Here is a 21,073-nt window from a genome sequence, read left to right on the forward strand (position 1 = left end):
GGTATTTGGGGTCAATGTTGCAGGAGGATGGGGGTATTGATGAAGATGTGAACCATCGAATCAAAGCCGGATGGATGAAGTGGCGCCAAGCTTCTGGCATTCTCTGTGACAAGAGAGTGCCACAAAAGCTAAAAGGCAAGTTCTATAGGACGGCGGTTCGACCCGCAATGTTGTATGGCGCGGAATGTTGGCCGACTAAAAGGCGACATGTTCAATAGTTAGGTGTGGCGGAGATGCGTATGTTGAGATGGATGTGTGGCCACACGAGGAAGGATCGAGTCCGGAATGATGATATATGAGATAGAGTTGGGGTAGCACCAATTGAGGAGAAGCTTGTCCAACATCGTCTGAGATGGTTTGGGCATATTCAGCACAGGCCTCCAGAAGCTCCAGTGCATAGCGGACGGCTAAAGCGTGCGGAGAATGTCAAGAGAGGGCGGGGTAGACCGAATTTGACATGGGAGGAGTCCGTTAAGAGAGACCTGAAGGATTGGAGTATCACCAAAGAGCTAGCTATGGACAGGGGTGCGTGGAAGCTTGCTATCCATGTGCCAGAGCCATGAGTTGGTTGCGAGATCTTATGGGTTTCACCTTTAGCCTACCCCAACTTGTTTGGGACTAAAGGCTTTGTTGTTGTTGTTGTTGTTGTTGTCTCTCTACTATGGGTAAGTCACTCAGATTTACCATCCCATGTAGCAGAGGCAAATAATAAGAGTAAGTCGGTATGGTGATCAATCCATCCTGCACCCAAATCATTACCCTGTATATGGTTTAGCGAATCTCGCATTCTAACACTCGGTCATCCTCATAAGCATTGCAGAATTTCTCTTGTCGACGAACCAAGTTCGGATAAATCCACGGATTCTGCAAGCCAAACAAACATCTATCGTTTCTTCACAACTCTCAGGTTTTGCGTAAACTCCTATAAGATCGTCTATTAATAAAATCGTAACTTCTTCCAGGGTTTTTCCTTCAGCAAGAATGTGCTTGCTTCTTGGCAGGTCTTGGGGCCTCTGGGTTATGGCCCATCTCATCACTTGAAATCCTTGAACTCATCATTGGGGCAGCTGATCACTATTCCAACATCTAGCTTCCCAGCATTCTTAAATCCATCCAATTGTACTGTCTCCCTTCCTTCTATTTGTACCAAACTCAGACGTGGTTACTCAGACTCATCATGGAGTCACAATTGCTCCATATCCAACATTCTACCTCATTTATATCTAATAGCACTACATCCCTTCATATTCTTGGGGTATCTCATGTATCGAGACAAAACTCATACTTATTTTGTCCGAAATCCACTCCGTGTAATATCATTATATTTACCAAGGGTCAAGTGCCCTCACAGGGTACTACCACCCTTAAAATGCTCCAATCTTCCATAGACCATATTTCTCATATCCTCGAAAATGGTCAAAATCCTTCTCCATAAAATCCAAATCAGTACTAACGATGATAACTTTATTGATTCTCAAATTATTACAATCTCCTGCATTTCCATTACATAATTTAACTTCTCCTGAAAATAAGGGTGCTTACTACTCTATTTATTACATTCCTTACTCCAGTATCAAAATTCTGAAGTACTCTGCTCATGCTTCCTTGCATTCTGGACATTCCCTAGCACCATGTCCTACTTCTTTACAATGTAAACAAATGACTTTCGACAAATCTCGGGGCTTATTTGTGATTGTGCCTACTCCTTGGTTTCTTGGCTCCTTTCCTGGGCACATATTGGCATAGTGACCCAAGGTTCTGCACTTGAAACAGGTGATGTAACTTTGGTTCTTCTCGGTAAACTTCTCTTCTTCCTCCTGGATTTCTTCGTTCCGATCAATACTTCCATTTCCTGTGGATCAAACTCCACTTATTCCATCGGGAAGTCCTCCAGGTATTCTTGGCTTTTCTTTGTGCAATACCGTGATAAATGTCCTTCTTCCCCACATGAATAACAAGCATGGGAGTAAAATCTGTTTAGGCCTTCTCCATCGGGGTCTTCAACAACTTCCTTCTTCACAGGTTCCTCAAAACTTTCCCTGGGCTTCTTTCATTGCTTCATTCTTCTGCTGGATGGTTTGTTGTACCATAGGGTAAATGTGACACTGAGCAGGGTAGTGGGTAGTCCCTTCACACAGGAAACAAGTCACGCGCATAGTGGGGCATTCTTCAGCTGGGTGACTTTCTTCACAATGAGGGCATTCACCCTTGTGTTCTTTATGGGTGTGTCCTATTTCTCCACAGAGCTTGCATGCATAGGGTTTCTTCATATCACTTCCATAAGGTTTCAATTTCTGGGACACAAACCGAGACTTCGGCAAAGTCAACTTAAATTCTTTCCAAGTTGTTACTCCTTGCCACCCATTGATGGTTTGGTACATCCTCCACCAAGTAGTAGCACCTCTTTCAAAGCACTGAAGAGCATGCTGGGTCATATCCTTTTCGGCTATAGGGTTATTCTTCATGTGATCTCCTGTTCTGAATCCATCGGTCCGTCTCCAATTGACTTATCGGTCCCGGAAATATGAGTACATCTCCATTCATCCTCTATTGGGTCCATGGGTTTTGGGGGGGTAAGATGAGAGAGATAGAGAGGGATACACACAATGCAAACAATAGTTAAAAAAGGACAGATTTTATTTGTGGCTGTCGGAAAAACATCAAACAAAAGACAGCTCACAAGCGTCGCATCTAACATAGATATATAACAGGGGTTTGGTCTTCTAAAGGTCAATAAATCTTCAATGTCGTCAAACTCTTCAGGTCTTGTTCATGTCTTCGATGGCTTCTTCCGATCATGCTTGTCCTTCTCAAGTTCTTTTGCCAGATCATCTCTATTGACGCAAAGTCTCTCATGACGTCCTTTAATATTCCTGGAGTTGCGTTCCAAATTTCTAGGTTTCAACATCCTTGGCATGAACCATGGTCCTACTGTCCTTCAGTTCCTGACGAATCTCCGGTGTCTCGAGGTTTTGCTCCACCAGCTTGGCTACTTTCAGCTTCTGGGTCCTGAGTTCCTCACGAAATGCTTCCTTGTCAAATACGGCTTCTTGCAGATCCACCCTAAACTTCTTGAGGTAATACTCCAAATCCTGGTGATTCACCAGTTAAGGTTAAAACTGCATCCTTTGCTGATAGGTGCTCCATTAGCCCTTTTGTCATTCAATCCTTCTGACAAAATGCATTCTTAACTTAGCACGGTGACAATAGCATAAGAGGGCGATAATATCCTGGATAGCCGTGTTTCTGCTCTTGTCATTTCCATGAGCTATCATTCCATAGTTGATATCTCCTGCCTTAGGGTTTTCTTGGCAAAATCTTTGAGTTCTAATGCTCTATGTTCCGGTCTTTCTCCGATACACCTTGATCTTGCGTTTTGATGGCTTCCATAGTCTGACAAGTTACATAAGGGTAGCCTTCCTATGTCATACCAATGTAGAAATTCTTCAGAGCCTTCAAATTCTCCTAGTCTTCGGAGTCTCCAACCATTGTAGTTTCCATTATAATACACGGTGAAATCCTCTTCATTCCGAAATGGTCTTAGTTGTCCGATATCTTGTCCTTCTCGGAGTGGTCTCATCAGCTGAATCTTCGCGTGGTCAAAAGGGGAAAGGAGTATAGTCTCACTAAAAAGGAATATTTGAATAAGCTCAGAAGAGAAGAGAGGTAAACGATCTTTTTGAAAAGAAAGTTGTAGAGAAAAAAATCTTTCATATGGGCTTGCCAGTTTCTAGGGGTCACGTCCTACAGTCAACATGTGCTCTGATACCATCTTGTAGCGACCCGACCTCAGATGGTCAAGTCTCTATGCTTAAGTGTCATCCCTGGATCGGTATGCTGACACACACAGTACTCGAGGATTTATAACAGAGGTAAATCACATGCATAAAGTAACGTAAATACTATTACCTCAATCCAAATAGCGAAAGTAACAACAAGGTATAGCGAAAGTAACAACAAGGTTGTGGATTCCCATCAACACCAACGGCAAAGTTGAGTGTAGAAATCGTAGCCCTAACGTATCACTTACTCGTCGTAAGATAATCCTGCAACATGAGACGTTGCAGCCACAAAGGGTTAGTACATTGAATGTACTGGCAAATTCACACGATAGGATAACGATGAATAATAGCTATCACTACATGCATATATGGCTGGTGGAAAAGCTCTATGGTTATAATGTTTTTGCGAAAAGCCAATTTTTTCCTACTGCAAAGGAATATATTTTATTTAACTACAAAGTTGGTTGAAAATATTGAGAAGGTTCCTCCAACTCAATCCCAATTAAAAGTCAACAACCCAACAAATTAATTAAGTAACGTGATGAGATCAACATGATAATCCAAGAACCAAATACTCGAAATTGTCCATAACCGAGGACACGGCTAACCATGATTAGTTTGTACACTCTGTAGAGGTTTGCGCACTTTTCCCCACAAGACTCGATCTCCTCCGTTGGATTTCTCGCAGTACATGGTGTTTGAGAAACGGATGACCGATACAATGTCTTTCAGAAGCATTAACTCTAACCCCGGGTAGACAATACCAACCTACATCCCTCTACATCTGCTAGCCTACCACTGGAAGAGGTCATGCAACATACTCAACTATGCTAGAGCCCATAATAGCTTGTGGCTGCACACGGAAGTTTCTAGCATGAATAATCTTATGATCCCTTTGAGCCTGGGTGGCGGACCTTAGGATGATCTCATGAATGCCCCGGGATCTCCTAGGACAACACTGGATTCCCCAGGTGCCCAAACAAGCAATCCACCCAGATGTGTATTAAAGTTGCCACCTTAAGTTGAACCATTAAATAAACAACCTCACATCTGTCATGGAATACTCTCAAACCCAATCCACGTCTACGAGCATAGCATGGCAATATAAGCATAACGCAGAAGTAACTCCCAAGGGTTTGATAATAAAACAGGTAATAGGTTCTACCTCATCAACTACTTCCCAATACCCACAAGTTAATCACATCCTAATCATGCAGTGTTTGAGGGTGAATCTAATGCATAAAAACTGGGTATGAAAGGGATATGATCAAAGTGTGAACTTGCCTTGTACTTTTGATGAAGATGATTCGCACTCAAAACTCTTGATAGTTCTACTCGTCACACTCCGGTCAATCTATCGTGAGCAAGCAATAGTAACCACACATAAGCAATCACTCAAAAGATCGGAAAGAACGAAGAAGACAATTCGGAAAACACCAAAACCAAGCAAAAAAACTCTTGCAACATAAAACAATTTCTAACAGTACCAAAATTATGTGAATTTGGCCTTATCAGAAAGTTTAGGTCAAGAGCTTCGAATAGCAAAAAGAATCAACTAAATCGGAGTTTTAAAACTCAAGTTACGATCAAACGAAGTTTGAATTCAAATCTGATCTAATTCAAATTTTCAAACTTTCAAAAATATGTTTAAGTTGTTTTACTGGGTAGAGGGGATCATAAAGAAGAAGTGGGCGTTGACAAACGGTGTAAAAGTAGTGATCGTTAGAAGAACATGGACTATTCTGTAAGAAAATCATCACAGATAGGTCCCTAGCCGGAATTAAAATAAAAATAAAAATCCTATCGAACGAACGTTTGCTACAGAACCCTACAGAACAAAATCGTTCGCTACCGAGTACTAACGGACGAACGTCCGCTAACTAACTAAACCTAAAAAAATAAACCGATCTAAAAAACCGAACTAAAAAGAGAAAACAGGGGCGGTTTGCGGTTTATACCGGTCGGGGCGAATAAACCGACGGCGGCGGCGGTTCCCGGCGAGGTAGATCGGTTCGGCGGCGCGGCGGGTCCGGCGACGGGGCGAGGCGAGAGGGCGGCGGTGGTGGCGCGGGGCTGTGGCGTGGCGCAGCGGCGGCTCGGGGCGGCGAGGGGCAGCGGCAGCAGAGCCGGCGGCAGGCGGTGGTGGTTGCGGCGGCGGCGCGGTTGTGCGGGCGGCGGCGAGAGGACGAAGGGGAGATAGAGGGGGCCGGGCGGCTACTTTAGGACGGCGGGGCGATGCGGTGGCGTGGGCGAGGGGGCAGAGAAGAGGCGGCGGCGGGAGTCTGGCTGCGGCACGAGATCGGCGGCGGCGTCGTGCTGGAGTCCGTCGGGAGGTCGGGGGCGACGCGGTGCGGGCTGGGCTTGGCCTGGCCTGGGAGCTGGGCCGGCCCAGTCGGTGGCCTAGAAGTTTTTTTTAGTAAAGATTTTCCGGACAAGCAAAAATAAATAAAGCAAAATAAACAAAAATATTATATAGGCATATAATATAACAAAATTTTCAGAAAATTATTTTCTACAACCTGAACATTTTTCTAATGTCAAATAAAATCCGGAAAAATTCAAATAAATCAAAGAGTCCTTCTGATGCAATAAACCCCACTAAAAATCATTTTAAAAATACCAAAATGATTTCAAATTTATTTTTCTCCAATTTTCTGATGTAGGGGAATCATTTTACCCTAATTTCCATATATTTTATTTTTGGAGAAAAATAATTTGAATAAAAACAAAATAACTCCAAATTGAAAACAATTCCAATTGTGATATTAAATTTGATCCTTTTAAACTCCCAACTCATATTTCATATGTTTTGAAGAAGTCATTTTATCTTCACTCATGAAAATCATTGAGTTGCTTGAAGTTTCTGAATTTGAAATTATTTCCAAATGAAATTCAAATATTTTCAACACCCCTTTTCATTTAAATAAATGGAAGAAGTCATGTCATCTTCTCTCCAGGGTTTTGTGATGAAAAGAATTTGAATTCATGGAGATCAGAAAGCAAGGGTGAAAGTTTGGGAAAGTCCTTTTATTCCCTCTCATTTAACTTTCAAAAAGTTTCGAATTTCACTCACTTTCTGTCAATCAATCACACAACAATCAAACAATCAATCAAATCTATCTATTTAATATAACATTCCAAAATTTAGAATTTTGGGATGTTACACTAGCCATGGGAGGACTCTCTCTCATTCAAGATTTCACATCCAATGATTTTATTCAAACATCAAGTAAAATGAAAATACGCTCCAAGCAAAACACATATCATGTGACAAATAAAAATATAGCTCCAAGTAAGGTATACCGATGGTTTTGAAGATGAAAGAGGGGATTCCTTCCGGGGCATCTCCAAGCTTAGGCGCTTCAGTCTTCCTTGAATATTACCTTGGGGTTCCTTGGGCATCCCAAGCTTAGGGTCTTTCCACTCCTTATTCTCCTTGTATCGATATCTCACCCAAAACTTGAAAACTTCAATCACACAAAACTTAACGGAACTTCATGAGATGGGTTTGTATGAGAAAGACAAATCATTCGCTTTGGTACTGTCAAGAAAAGATTCGTAATTGTTCTCACACAATGCCTACTGTAGCATATCATTTCTACAATTTATATTGAGCAATATAAGCCATAGAAACTAGAAAACAAGCAAACTATGCATTGAAAACAGAATCTGTCAAAAACAGAACAGTCTGTAATGATCTGAATAACAACCATACTTATGTTACTCCAAAAAGTCTAAAAAATTAGGACAACGTAGACAATTTGTATATCAATCATTTGTAAAATATTCAGAATTTTTCAATGCTCCAGTAATTTTAAACAATTATGTGACTAGGCGTAGAAGTTTCTATTTTTGCATAGAATCAAGTCAACTATCATCCACACTACCCCAAAGGCTTTACTTGGCACTTTATTAAAACAAAAACTATAAAACATGATTACTACAGTAGCTTAATCATGTGAACACACAAAAACAGTAAGGATATATATTGGGTTGTCTCCCAACAAGCGCTTTTCTTTAATGCCTTTTTAGCTAGGCATGATATTATAATGATACTCTTCCAAGCCCAATTCCGATGATAGTCTTATTCATACTCCAAAATATATAAGTGAAGTACATTGAGTATTCTATAATTAATATAGATTTACCAACATCCAAGCTCAAAATATATAAGTGAAGCACATGAACCATTCTATAAAGCCGTACTCAAATTATTTAAGTGAAGCACAAAGAGCAATCTATAAAGACATACTCAAATATTTAAGTGAAGCACAAAGAGCATTCTAAAAATCAATGAAGGGCTATCTCACACTAGCATGGAGCATAAAGGAAAAGATAAGAGAAATAAACACAAAAGACGCATATCATGTGAACAAAACAAAAACAAGGTATAGCGATAATTGTTGAAGAAGAAAGATGGGATGCCAACCGGGGCATCCCCAAGCTTAAATGCTTGAGTATCCTTGAAATATTTACTTGGGGTGCCTTGGGCATCCACAAGCTTGAACTCTTGCCTCTCCTTATTCTTCTCATATCGGTAACTCCTCGTTCTTCGAACGCTTCATCCACACAAAACTTAACAAAAAAACTTGTGAGATCCGTTAGTATAATAAAGCAAACCACTACCTTTAGGTACTGTTATAAACTCATTCCAATTTCATATTAGCATTATATATACTGTATTCCAACTTCACCATGGTTCATATCCCCGATACTACCCATAGATTCATCAAAATAAGTGAACAACACATAGAAAACAGAATCTGTCAAAAACAGGACAGTCTGTAGCAATCTAGAACTTTCGTATACTTCTGTAACTCCAAAAAATCTAAACAAATAGGACAATCTAGACAATTTGCAGAGCAATAATGTGTAAAGGTTTCAAGATTTTATCATGCTCCGGTAAAAAATGTAAATTCAAACACTACAGCCAAAGTTTATGTTTTTCTGTTGCACACACCAAACAAGCAATTTACACATTCTAAAGCCAAACCTTGGCACATTATTTTTATAATACAATGAATATATACAAGGGGATACTTATTTTTGAGAAACTTCCATGAAAAATTCTACATTGTTTCCAGGAGCATGAACACAAGTGTTCAAGGTCGACCCTCACTTCTCCAATGCATAACCTTCCAATCACTTCTCTTTTTGAAAAAGTTTTTAGGCATAAGAGGCAAGTAATTTTTTTATATTTTCATTCTTTCAAAAAAAGTTCGATTCACCCACAACTAAACAGAAACAAAAGGGAAAACAAAATCTACTTAGTGAAGAATAGTTTTGAATAATAATTTCTCTTGAGAGCTCATGATTGGGGCATGAATATAACATTGACTTAAGCCTCCCCTAAGCTAGAGCGATACTTTCTCATTCATGAGGCCAAAAATTTTATATATAATTCCGATAACGATGATGCATATGATAATTTTTTTGGTGAAACTCCAATTCCAAGATCCAATATCATCGCATAGCCTATACCATGCGAATGCTTTTCCCTTCAAAGATAAAGGGAAAACCTTCTTCTTAGTTTCATCTCCTGGTAAACCTGCAAGCTTAAATAATCCACATATATCAAGTGCATATCAGGATGTTCGGTTCCATCTCCTGCATAAGGATTAGCTAGCAGTTGTTCTATCATACCCGAAGGAATTTCATATTCAATATTTTCAGTAGCTGCAGTAGGTTGAGGGGTAACTAATGGTGGTTTTGGTCGAGGTGAAGATACCCCGAACAAACCCCTCAAAGGATTGTTCTCCATAGTAACAAGTGACAATAAATTTCAGCACATAGTAATATTTTTTCCTTACCAAGAGCGCTTCACTCCCCGGCAACGGTGCCAGAAAAGACCCTTGATGACCCACAAGTATAGGGGATCAATCGTAGTCCTTTTGATAAGTAAGAGTGTCGAACCCTATGAGGAGCAGAAGGAAATGACAAGTGGTTTTCAGCAAGGTAATGTCTGCAAGCGCTGAAATTGTAAGTATCAGAGTAGTTTGATAGCAAGATAATTTGTAAGGAGCAAGTAACGGTAATAGTAACAAAAGTGCAGCAAGGTAGCCCAATCCTTTTGAGGAAAAGGACAAGCCAAAATGGTCTCTTATAATAAGCAAAGCGTTCTTGAGGGTACACGGGAATTTCATCTAGTCACTTTCATCATGTTGGTTCGATTCGTGTTCGCTACTTTGATAATGTGATATGTGGGTGGACCGGTGCTTAGGTGATGTTCTTACTTGAACAAACCTCCTACTTATGATTAACCCCCTCGCAAGCATCCGCAACTATGAGAAAAGTATTAAGAATAAATTCTAACCATAGCATTAAACTTTTGGATCCAAATCAGTCCCTTACGGAATAGCGCATAAACTAGGGTTTAAGCTTCTATCACTCTCGCAACCCGTCATCTAATAACTACTCCACAATGCATTCCCTTGGGCCCAAATATGGTGAAGTGTCATGTAGTCGACATTCACATGACACCACTAAGGGAATCACAACATACATACTATCAAAATATTGAACACATATCAAGTTCACATGATTACTTGCAACAAGATTTCTCCCGTGACCTCAAGAACAAAAGTAACTACTCACAAATGATAATCATGCTCAAGATCAGAGAGGTATTAAATAGCATATTGGATCTGAACATATAACCTTCCACCAAATAAACCATATAGTAATCAACTACAAGATGTAATCAACACTACTAGTCACCCACAAGTACCAATCTGAGGTCCCGGTATAAAGATTGAACACAAGAGATGAACTAGGGTTTGAGAAGAGATGGAGTTGTTGAAGATGTTGATGAAGATTGCCCTCCCTAAGATGGGAGAGTTGTTGGTGATGATGATGACGATGTTCCCCCTCTGGGAGGGAAATTCCCCGGGCAGAATCGCTCCGCCAGAGGGCAAAAGCGCTCCTGCCCAAGTTCTGCCACGAGATGGTAGCACTCTGTCTTGAAAGTCCTCTCCTTATTTTTTCTAGGTCAAAATGACTTATATATCAGAAGATGGGCACCGGAGGTGGGCTGGGCTGAGCACAACCCACCAGAGCGCGCCTGAGGGGGCCTGGCGCGCCCTGGTGTCTTGTGCCGGTAGTTATTTGCTCCATTATTTCTTGTTTATTCCATATAAAATCCTCGTGAAGTTTCAGCTCATTTGGAGTTGTGCAGAATAGGTAGCTTGACATAGCTTTTTCAGGTCCAGATTTCCAACTGCCGGAATTCTCCGTCTTTGTGTGTACCTTGCATATTATGAGAGAAAAGGCATTAGAATTACTCCAAAAAGCATTATTATGCATAAAAACATTATGAATAACAGTAGGTAAACATGATGCAAAATGGACATATCAGTACCCACCAGCTTTATCTTCGCACGCAAGGAAGTGTGTTCTTATCCTCCATGATAGCTGGGACCCACCAGGTCGAAGCGTACGTACCGTTGTCTGTGTGGTCGCAGATGTGTACGTACATACCAGTCAATCGGTATGTCTCCACGATGAACCGTGGCCGAGTAAGGAGCGGTAGCAGTTCACGCAGTCCAGTCTAAATCATGTACACATACGATAGCCACGCTGCAAAAAACATGGCCACATACGTACATACGAGTGTGGTCTCGAACGTGTACAACGACCGTGTCATGTTCATTGGCAGCCAACCGGCTGGATCAGAATGCGTCATGTTCAACGGGGGCCAACCGACTTGGACGGAACAAGTGAAACAGGGTGTGGCGTACCGCAGTACGGAGGAAATGGCCTTCTGTTCGACCGCCTACGGTCGAAATGGGATCCTATTTATCGGGAAGGGTCTGGCATACCGCAAAACGGAGGAAACAGATTTCTGTTCGAGCTCCTACGGTCGAAACAGGGTCCTGTTGATCGGGAGGGGTCTGGCGTACTGCAAAACGGAGGAAACTGACTTCTCTTCCAGCTCCTACGGTCGAAACGGGGTCATGTTGATCGGGAGGGGTCTGGCGTACCACAAAATGGAGGAAACGGACTTCTCTTCGACCTCCTAGGGTCGAAACAGGGTCCTGTTCATCGGGAGGGGTGTGGCATACCGCAAAACGGGACTCCACGGGCTACTATTCATCCACCATCGACTTCCTCCAGCCTCCACCTGCTACTGTTCATCCACCGTCGACCTCCTCCAGCCTCCACCAGCCACTGTAATCCACGGGCTACTGTTCATCCAGCCTCCACCGGCTACAGTTCAACCAGCCTCCACGGGGTCCTGTTCATCCACCCCCAGCCGGCTAGGGTGTGTGGCAGCCTCCTCGGGGTCCTGTTCATCCAGCGGCAACTGCCTACTACCATGGGGTCTTGTTCATCCAGCGGCAACCGCCTACACATGGCCGGGTCCTGTTCATCCATCCCGCACTGGGAACTGTTCATCCACAGCCAACCCAGCCGGCTTGACTCACCACGTCTCGACTCATTCTACATATTGCACACGCGGCAGCAACGGGCATTGTTCATCCAGTGGCAACCCAAATGGCTAACTACGTCTTGCACACGGGGGTTCCATCGGCTTTAGTAAGCAGCAGCAGCGGTCGATTGCTCGGGTTCAATTAGCAGCACCAGCGAAGGAACCGCTCGGGTTCAGTTAGCAGCGAAGGGATCGATCGGCTTCAGTACTTAGTGGGATCGATCGATTGCTCGGGTTCAGTAGGCGGACGCCTCGCTCGGGTTCAGTTAGCGAGCGCCTCACACATCAATCATGTGTACGAGAGAAACGCGCAACCACACTGCATCGCTCGGCCCTGACCACCCACCGTAACCGGGAACTCCACGAAAATTTCCTCGCCCTCACTTCTACCACGATTTTTAATGTCATGGACGGCCCAAAGAATGTCATGCAGGTGCGTCCCCGGCCCGCCCAGGACAAAAAGCCCATTTTCTGTCATGATTTTTTGTCATAGAAGTAGGAGCCCACCACATCTATGATGATATGTGTTTTTGTCACAATTATCGTCATAAAAGTGTCATAACCATGACAGGAAAAAATCGTTCGGGCCAAATGTCACGGATGTGTCTATTTTTGTAGTGCATTCACCAGCGGCCGCCAACGACCACTGTCGCCCGGAGCTCAACCGCAGGTATATATCCCCTCACTATCATCTCTCCTCTCCATCACACATTTATTCTGTTGGATGGCATTGATTACCATGACCGGTCTAAAGTGCATGATATCTGTGCCCCCTACTATCTTGGGGATCAGGGTTATCACGACAAAGTTTAAGTGAGACATATCAACGCGTGCTAGTATAAAACTCCTGGAACATCGACATGATCACCGACTTGATATGGTTCCAGAATTTCTGGAAGAAGGTGACATGAAAGCCATCCGGACCAGGAGCAAAATTGGCCTTCATCTCCATGATAACCTGGCCCACATCCCCGGCCGAGAATGAGAGGGTGAGATCCACATTCTCAGTGGCCAAGACCAAGGCATCCGCATGCCAGGCGGTCCAAGGTCAATGCAACCCTGGATTGTGGTTCTACCTAGAAGAGCTCCTAATACAAGGAATAAATGTGGATAGAGATGTCCGGCCTCCTCCATGAGGCCATCGTCTGCACACATGTACATGATGGAGCACATCCGCCTTCTCTGAGAAATAGGTTGTGTTGGCATAACCATTCAAAAGAAAATTCTAAAGGCTTCACTGCTACTAGAATAACTCTGGTAGCCCTTGAAAACCTCCATAAGGGATGCCTCAAGGGTTTAGCATTGAAGCCACTCTTTAGGGGTAAGGCCGGAAGCATCAGGTGCCTAGTCAATGGCCCAGATCCGGTCCAGGAGATCTCCCTTATGGAGATGAGGGGCAGCCCCGACTTTAGCCCCAACCCTCGCATGAACTGACAAGATTCTTTGGCATAGTGATGCCAAATGTCCAAAATGTCCACCGCCTGAAGGCTCGGGGAGGAGTAGCGACTACCACTAGCTACCTTAGGTGAATTGATTCCATGAAGCATGGATGAAGTAGTCAAAAGTTCTCAAATGAAATCAGTTCGCTTTAGAGGGAGTGCCCTCCTCCAAATAGAGAAGGAGAGAGGAGTGGTCCAAGCTGATGTTAGTAAGTGATAGGCCATAAGCCATGGCGAGACACGTCGGGCATGTGTCTCTGCACGCGTCGAGCGCGTCAAGCGCGGTTCGGGCCGCGTCGGGCTCGTGGCAGGTGTGTGTGTGTGTGTGTGTGTGTGTGTGTGTGTGTGGGCGTGTGCGTGCGTAGCACGGGAGGTCCATGCGGGTGTGCGTCGTGCGCATGTGTGTAGGTGCATTCTGTTGGTGAGATTAGGGGGTGCGTGGAGTTGGTCCGAGGCGGGCTCGCCACGACCCGGACGTGTGTGTGCATGTCGCGGGCGCGGCCAAAGCGGGCCGGACCAAGCGCTCGGCATGGACTGGGACATGGGGTGCGTGCCCTGACGTGGCCCAGGGTATAAGGACCCTCCCATATGCATTGTAATAGGTGCGGGTTGAGTTCGTGCTCGAGAAAAAGAAAAAGAAAAAACGTCGTTCGTGCAACGGCGGCGTTCATGCGCCGGCAACACTGTGTCTCCATTCGATCCCTTTCTTCTTCCTTTCGGTGAGTGCCACAGAGAGAGAGAGAGAGAGAGAGAGAGAGGTGTGCGATGAGGAGAGGAACCAGCAGTGAGCTAGAGTTTTGGGTTTGAAATCCAACATTTGGCATCAGAGCCACGTTAGCGGGGGTGGTCGCCGGTGATGTCACTCGTGCCCTACGCCGGCGGGTCGGGGAGCTCGCTGCCGATGTAGGTCCATGCTCACTAGTGACAACTACACCGCGTGGGCAATCAAGGTGGAGGCCAACCTGGACGCGGTCGGGCTCTGGGAGGCGGTGGTTCCGGCGAAGGACGCGGCAACGGTTTTCGCAAAGAAGGACAAGCCAGCACGAGCTTACCTGCTCGGGGCGCTCTCCGAAGACCTGCTGATGCACATGTCGACGAAGAAGACGGCGGCAGAGGTATGGGCCAACTTGAAGGCCCGTTTCGTCATAGTTGGTCGGGTTCGGGCGGCCCGGCTAGCCACCCTCTGCGGCGAGTTCGAGTGGCTACGGATGGCGGACGTCAAGTTGTTGGACGCCTTCGCCGGCAAGATTGGCGGCATGGTGGCGCAATACGCGGGGCTCGGGATGACGCTGGGAGAAGTCGAGATGGTGAAGAAACTACTGGGCTCGGTTCCAGACCGGCTGTACGTGGCGGTCGCCGGCATTGAGCAATTCTGCAACGTCGAGATGATGTCGTTCGAGGAGGCGCTCGGCCATCTGAAGACGTTCAACGAGAGGTCGGGCCGGCGCGCGCGGGCCGGCGGAGAGCGGGCGGATGATCAACGGATGCTCATGACGGCACAGTGGGCAATGCGGCGACTACAGCAGGGAGGATGCGGCAACGACCACGACGACGACGGGGCGGGAAGCATGGCGTCTGGCGGCGGAGGGAAGAGGCGCGGCCGCTGCTACAACTGCGGGCAGCGCGGTCACTTTAAGCGCGACTGCACTAGGCCTCGAAGGGCGGCGGCGGCAGAACAGGCTCTCATCACGGAGACCGGCGACGACGACCCGGCACTGCTCTAGGCCGCGGCTTAGGGGGTGATTGATAGGCAATAAGCCACGGCGAGACGCGTCGGGCGCGTGTGCGTGCGCACGCCTGGCGCGTCAAGCGCGGTTCGGGACGCGTCGGGCTCATGGCAAGTGTGTCTGTGTGAGCGCGTGCGTGCGTAGCACGGGGATGTCCGTGCGGGTGTGCGCGTGTGCGTGTGTGTGTAGGTGCATTCTGTTGGCGAGATTAGGGGGTGCGTGGAGTTGGTCCGAGGCGGACTCGCCACGACCCGGACGTGTGCATGCATGTCACGGGCGCGGCCAGAGCGGGCCGGACCGAGCCACTATTAGGAAAAAGCCTAGTAGTAGCGCGGGTTAAAAGCTAGTAGTAGCGCGGGTGGCCGCGCTACTACTACGGCGCTACAGCTAACTAGTAGTAGTAGCGCGGTGGATCCCACGCTACTAGTACATGTGTTAGTAGTAGCGCGGGTTCGACACGCGCTACTACTAACTATCTGTAGCGCGTGTCTGTGACCCGTGCTACTACTATTAATTTCAAAAACCAAAAAAAATCTCGACCTCGTGCGTGCTGTCAATGGTGTCAATGGTTCGATCCAGCGACGATAAGGGTCGCCGGAGGTGCGGACGGGCAGCGGAGACCAGATCCAGTGACGGCTGTTGTAGAGGGACCGGATCCAGTGCAGAGGAGAGCAAGACGACGGTGTGAGGGTCCTCTTCACGGCCAAGGCAGAGAGCTCCTCGTTGGCCATGTCGACGACCTGCGCAGGCATGGGCATGGGAGGTGAGTAAAATCGGAGGGACATGGAGAGGGAAAAAGAGAAACAAGGAAGAAAGGAATGAGATGGAGGGCGCACCGGGGCTCGTCGCTAGTGGTGAGGTGGTCCGACGTGGTGGCATGGAGATGCGGGGAAGCTCGGGGAGCTCCGGGACGCCGGCGGCGCGAGACGGCCTCCCTCTTTTGGCGCCATGGAGGAGGAGGCACGCGACGCGAGGAGGTGAACTCGTTGGGCCCCATAGAGGAGGAGGTGTGCAGCATCATGGGAGAGCCTATGGAGAGAGGGGGGAGAGTAAGGGAGAAAGGAAGGATTCGGCCGAGGATATGGGGATTTCACCTACCTTGTACTTACTAGTAGCGAGGGGTATAAACCTGCGCTACTACTAAGTTGATAGTAGTAGCGCGGGTTTATACCCCTCGCTACTACTATGGCATGTCCCCGGGGGGCAGGTAGAGACCACTTAGTAGTGGCGAGGATTATAAACCCACGCTACTACTATCAACTTAGTAGTAGCGGGGGTAAAAACCCGCGCTACTGCTACTTACTAATTTATATTGTGGACTTTATTAATTTAAAGCCGGATGCATCTAGCGTCTTCGTTCTAAAAAAACAGGTGCGGGTTGAGTTCGTGCTCAAGAAAAAAAAACATCGTTCGAGTGGCGGTGTCTTTCGTGCGCAGGCAACACTATGTCTCCGTTCGATCCCTTTCTTCTTCCTTTCGGTGAGTGCCCGAGAGAGAGAGAGGGGTGTTCGGCGAGGAGAGGAACCAGCAGTGAGCTAGGGTTTTGAGTTTGAGCCCCAACAGGCACTCGCAGGGTGCAAAAAGGGAAGTTAATTTTCCACTACAGCGACTGAAGAACCCGATACAGCACACTCTGGATCAGGTTCACATGGTTGTTAGTCCAGGTGTACCTGGTCTCACACGGGATGTACACATGTGAGCAGTACTGCATGGGAGAGTCATCCACATTGGCCGAGCTTTCGTCATTGGTATACCTCGTTTTCAGGCCTTGGAGAGTGCCTCTGACTTTGATAAAGATTGGAGATAATTGGCTAGGCTGTCAAATTTGAAAACTAAAAATGAACACTCCAATGACTCGGAAGAATCTACTGTTCAGTAAAGCACCCGGTTGGCTGCTAAGGCGCTTCGATTATTGCGCTAAAGCTAAATTTGGACAGGGAATATATCACCATTGTTTGACTTGGCACCAAATTTCACTATACCAATGTCCATGCAGCGGAACCATTACTGTAATAAAATTATGATTTGGGATGCCCAGACAGCGAGCTAGCCCTAGGAGACTGGACTACGACCCCCATTCCGCCTGAGAAGCCTTTATCGGAAGAAAAGAAAAATCGCCTGAGAAGGGAACCCATCGGATCAGCTAGTGCTCGGCTGGGTCATCTTTGTCTAGATCTCGTTAGATGCATTCAGAAGAAAGAGCCAACCCCACATGTCAGGGGATGAACGAACAGCAGGGAGCAAAAATGTATGGAGCGTGGATGTTGTCATTAAGTGTGGCCGGTCCTATAAGGGAGGGGTGATTTGATTTGATGAATTCAGCTTGGAGCCCGTTGGGGTTGAGCGGTTGGAGCTCATCAGCGCGTCATCATGCACTGCTATATATGTGCGTTGCTGAGTCATGTCATCATTGTTAATATTGTTATGTCCAAGTCTCTAGCTAACTGCGTGCGTAGGCAAGAAGAGCCGAGGCGTGCACTATGGATCTTTCATCCTTGGAAAGGCATCTAAACGATTTTATATTAGTTTACGGAGGGGTACCTATTACGGAGTAATGGTACTTATATTATAGTACTAGGAAAAACCTAATTAAGGTGTTGGTCTGCGGCGAGATTAATTGGATTGCTCCTGCACAGGCGTGGGGACAATGTTTGTGCTAGCTTTATGTATGATCGTGTTAGTTGACTTGCTCGGTAGGTTAACATTCCATTCGAGAGGACTGCAATATGACAGGACAACGATGGAAGAGAAAGCGTGCGTACATACATCGGACAGGGATGGCTTAAGCGTATCGGAACCGGAACCAAGTGGCAAGCATCAACAGCAAAGTGACGAGGGCTCATCGCTGTTGTTGTCGTACGAGATCGATATCTGTCAACCCGTGCAACAATTCCAAGCTTCCAACACCTGACATCATCCATTTTAACCTACTAAAACGTCTTATATTTTAGAACAGATGTAATAAGTCTTTTTTTCTCATGAAAGTGCACAGGACAGCTGACGTGCCAAGGAGTTTTCTACTCCTAGCTTTTTATTTGGGAAAAGGGCAAAATCCTTGCATGTTTCATTCGTTAATAATATATAGTTTCTCTGTTCAAACTATCAAAATGTCTTATATTTAGAAATAGAGGGAGTAGACGAATACGATACGTACCGAGAGACGACATGGGCACCAAGGCAGAATTGACGACAACACTTGCTGTTTTGTTTCTTTTTACAAGCTCTCTAATTCTAGTGGGGATTGGTCATGACAAAGGGTATTTTCTACCTTGCCCTTTTTCGGGGGTGCGACGGAGGTGGTTCATATGAATAACATACCATTCAAGATGTATGGGGTCCGGTGCGGTGCACCCTACTTGTATGTATGCACTATTTGGGATTAGGAGGATAAGTGCTAACCGGTTCCCAAAGGACGCACGTACTGTCCGGCTTTGTGGGTGAAAACTACTACTAGTGGCTTTCTCGATCGAGATGGATAACCACAGAGCTCTTTTCCATATGAGATGTAGACAAATCTACAGAGGAAACGAAGGCTTCGACGCTCTGAGAGCATCTACGGCCAGACTTGACAAATCCAGGCTCTCAAACCCTCACGAACAGTGATCGGGCACTTCTCAAATCGCGTCGTTCACATGCGTGTCTCTCATATCCGAACCTTTATATCCATAGTATATCATGCAACGTTGATCAAACTACGTAGATCAGCTCCGGATATAGAAATTACACAATAGTTCTCCAAAAGATCCACCAAAATTCACACAAACGACGAACAACTATATACTATATCTAAAACTTAAAATTAAAATCAACTTCACCACTTCCGGGCCGGCCCTTTCCCCTTCTGGTCGCCGGCGTATCTGTACCCGTCGTCGGCTGGTGGAGGATCGTCCGATTCGTCGGAGGAGGAGCCGTCGGAGGAGGAGGAGGAGGAGTCGACGATGACGAGACCTTTGAGGCGCTGGACGGCCCGGTCATGCTGGCGCCTGAGCTTGGCCAGCCGAGCCGCCTCCTTCGCCTTCTCTAACACCTCCCGCTCGGACTGCTCGATGGCAAGCCGAAGAGCCTTGGCGTTCTTCTGGCGGAGCCGCCGAGCGTCCATCTCGGGCGTCGTAAGCGACCGGCGGTAGACCCACGCGAGGAGCCGATGGTCCTCATCGAGCTCCGCCGGTAACTCACGCCGGCGGCGGACAGAGCTCTCCACAGCCTCCCTCTCCCTTGCCCACCGCCTCTCGCGGCGGGCGGCGCGCACCTCCGACTCCAGCGTGCGCTTCCGGGCCGGCGGGGCGGGCACAAGTACCCACCGCTGCCCACGAGGGGGAGCAGCAGCCGGCGGGGAGAGGGGACGGCGTGGGGAAGTAGCAGCCGGCGGGGCGATGGGACGCCGTGGGGAGGCCCGATTGTGCTGGCCGCCTGTCGGAGCTGCCCATGGGCCGTGAGGGGCCAGCGCCGGCGTCCGAGATGCAGCGACGGGGAAGCGGCGGCTGCGGCGAGGCTGCAGATCCAGAGCTGTCCCCCGTGTCCACCTTGGACCGCTCCAAGGCGATGTGGAGGGCAAGCTCATACTCCGGATCCACCTCGTCGTCGAAGCGGCTGCCGAAGTTCGACATTGCACCGGATTCGATCAAAATCGGTGAGGGAAAAGGAGAGGACGGGGCGAGAGAGGAGAGTGAGTGAGCTAGGCTTTCGGACCGACGAGGCCGATGGGGTTTTTTGTGGGACACCCGTGGGGTTGGTGATGGGCCGGGCTTGTTGGGCGGACGTGCCCGAGCCACCCTATATCCGCCCCATATTTGGGCTGGATATGGGGGGTGCCGGTCAGTCCGGGCGTTTGAGGCCCGCTCGAGGCGTCCGTCTGTGTCGAAAAAACCTGACCGGGTAACCCGCCCGGGCGTATGAGGCGGCTTCGAGAGGTCCGGATGTAGATGCTCTATGTTCAACTCAAAATTGAAAAGTAAACAAAAAAAAAGCTCAAATAGTACACGTACATGGAATGGGACAAGCAGATGATACTGGCAGCCGTTGAGAGGAAACAAGTCAAGTACATGCGTGACCCAAGTGGTGGAGTGCCTTTCCCCTTTCTTTGGCAGCATGACTGTGCGTAGTCAAAATGCTCTGACAAATCGCCATCTTTGTGCCTTGATTGGGCCAGCCACTAATCAGCTCATGAGCACCCCCCCTGATTTGTCAATGCTATATAAAACCTGGTGCTGTTGGCCCCTCCACTCAACTAGTGCCCCTTTTCTGAATAATAACCGCCATCACCCACAGCAGTAGCTACCACCTCCGAGAAATGCAGCCGATTTTGGCTCACCATTTCTTCACGTCCTCGTGTGATTTTTACTGTCAAGAGAGGGCAAGGAAGGGGCGAGGACCGATGGATGAGCGTGCGTCCTCTGTCTTGGGTCGCCTTTGTGCTGCTTCGCATCGCACGTGTGTGCCTCTGGAGCACGTACCACGACCAAATCATTCTCTTTTATGTGCTCCGTATGTCGCTCAAAGGCTGTGCTGCGCACCAACAGATTGTCCAGGCGCAACCGCCGTTATAGACATAATCTCGATCAGAGTTAAAGGCAGTACAAAAATTACATGGTGTGGACTCCTGACCTAAGTAAATTCATGGCACCATCATAGCCATGAAAATTTACACGGATATTTGAAAACAAGTTAATGAGTAGAGGTGGGACTTACCATGGAGTA

The sequence above is a fragment of the Aegilops tauschii genome, chromosome 3 (genome assembly GCF_002575655.3).
Source record: "Aegilops tauschii subsp. strangulata cultivar AL8/78 chromosome 3, Aet v6.0, whole genome shotgun sequence".
Classification (NCBI taxonomy): Eukaryota; Viridiplantae; Streptophyta; class Magnoliopsida; order Poales; family Poaceae; genus Aegilops; species Aegilops tauschii.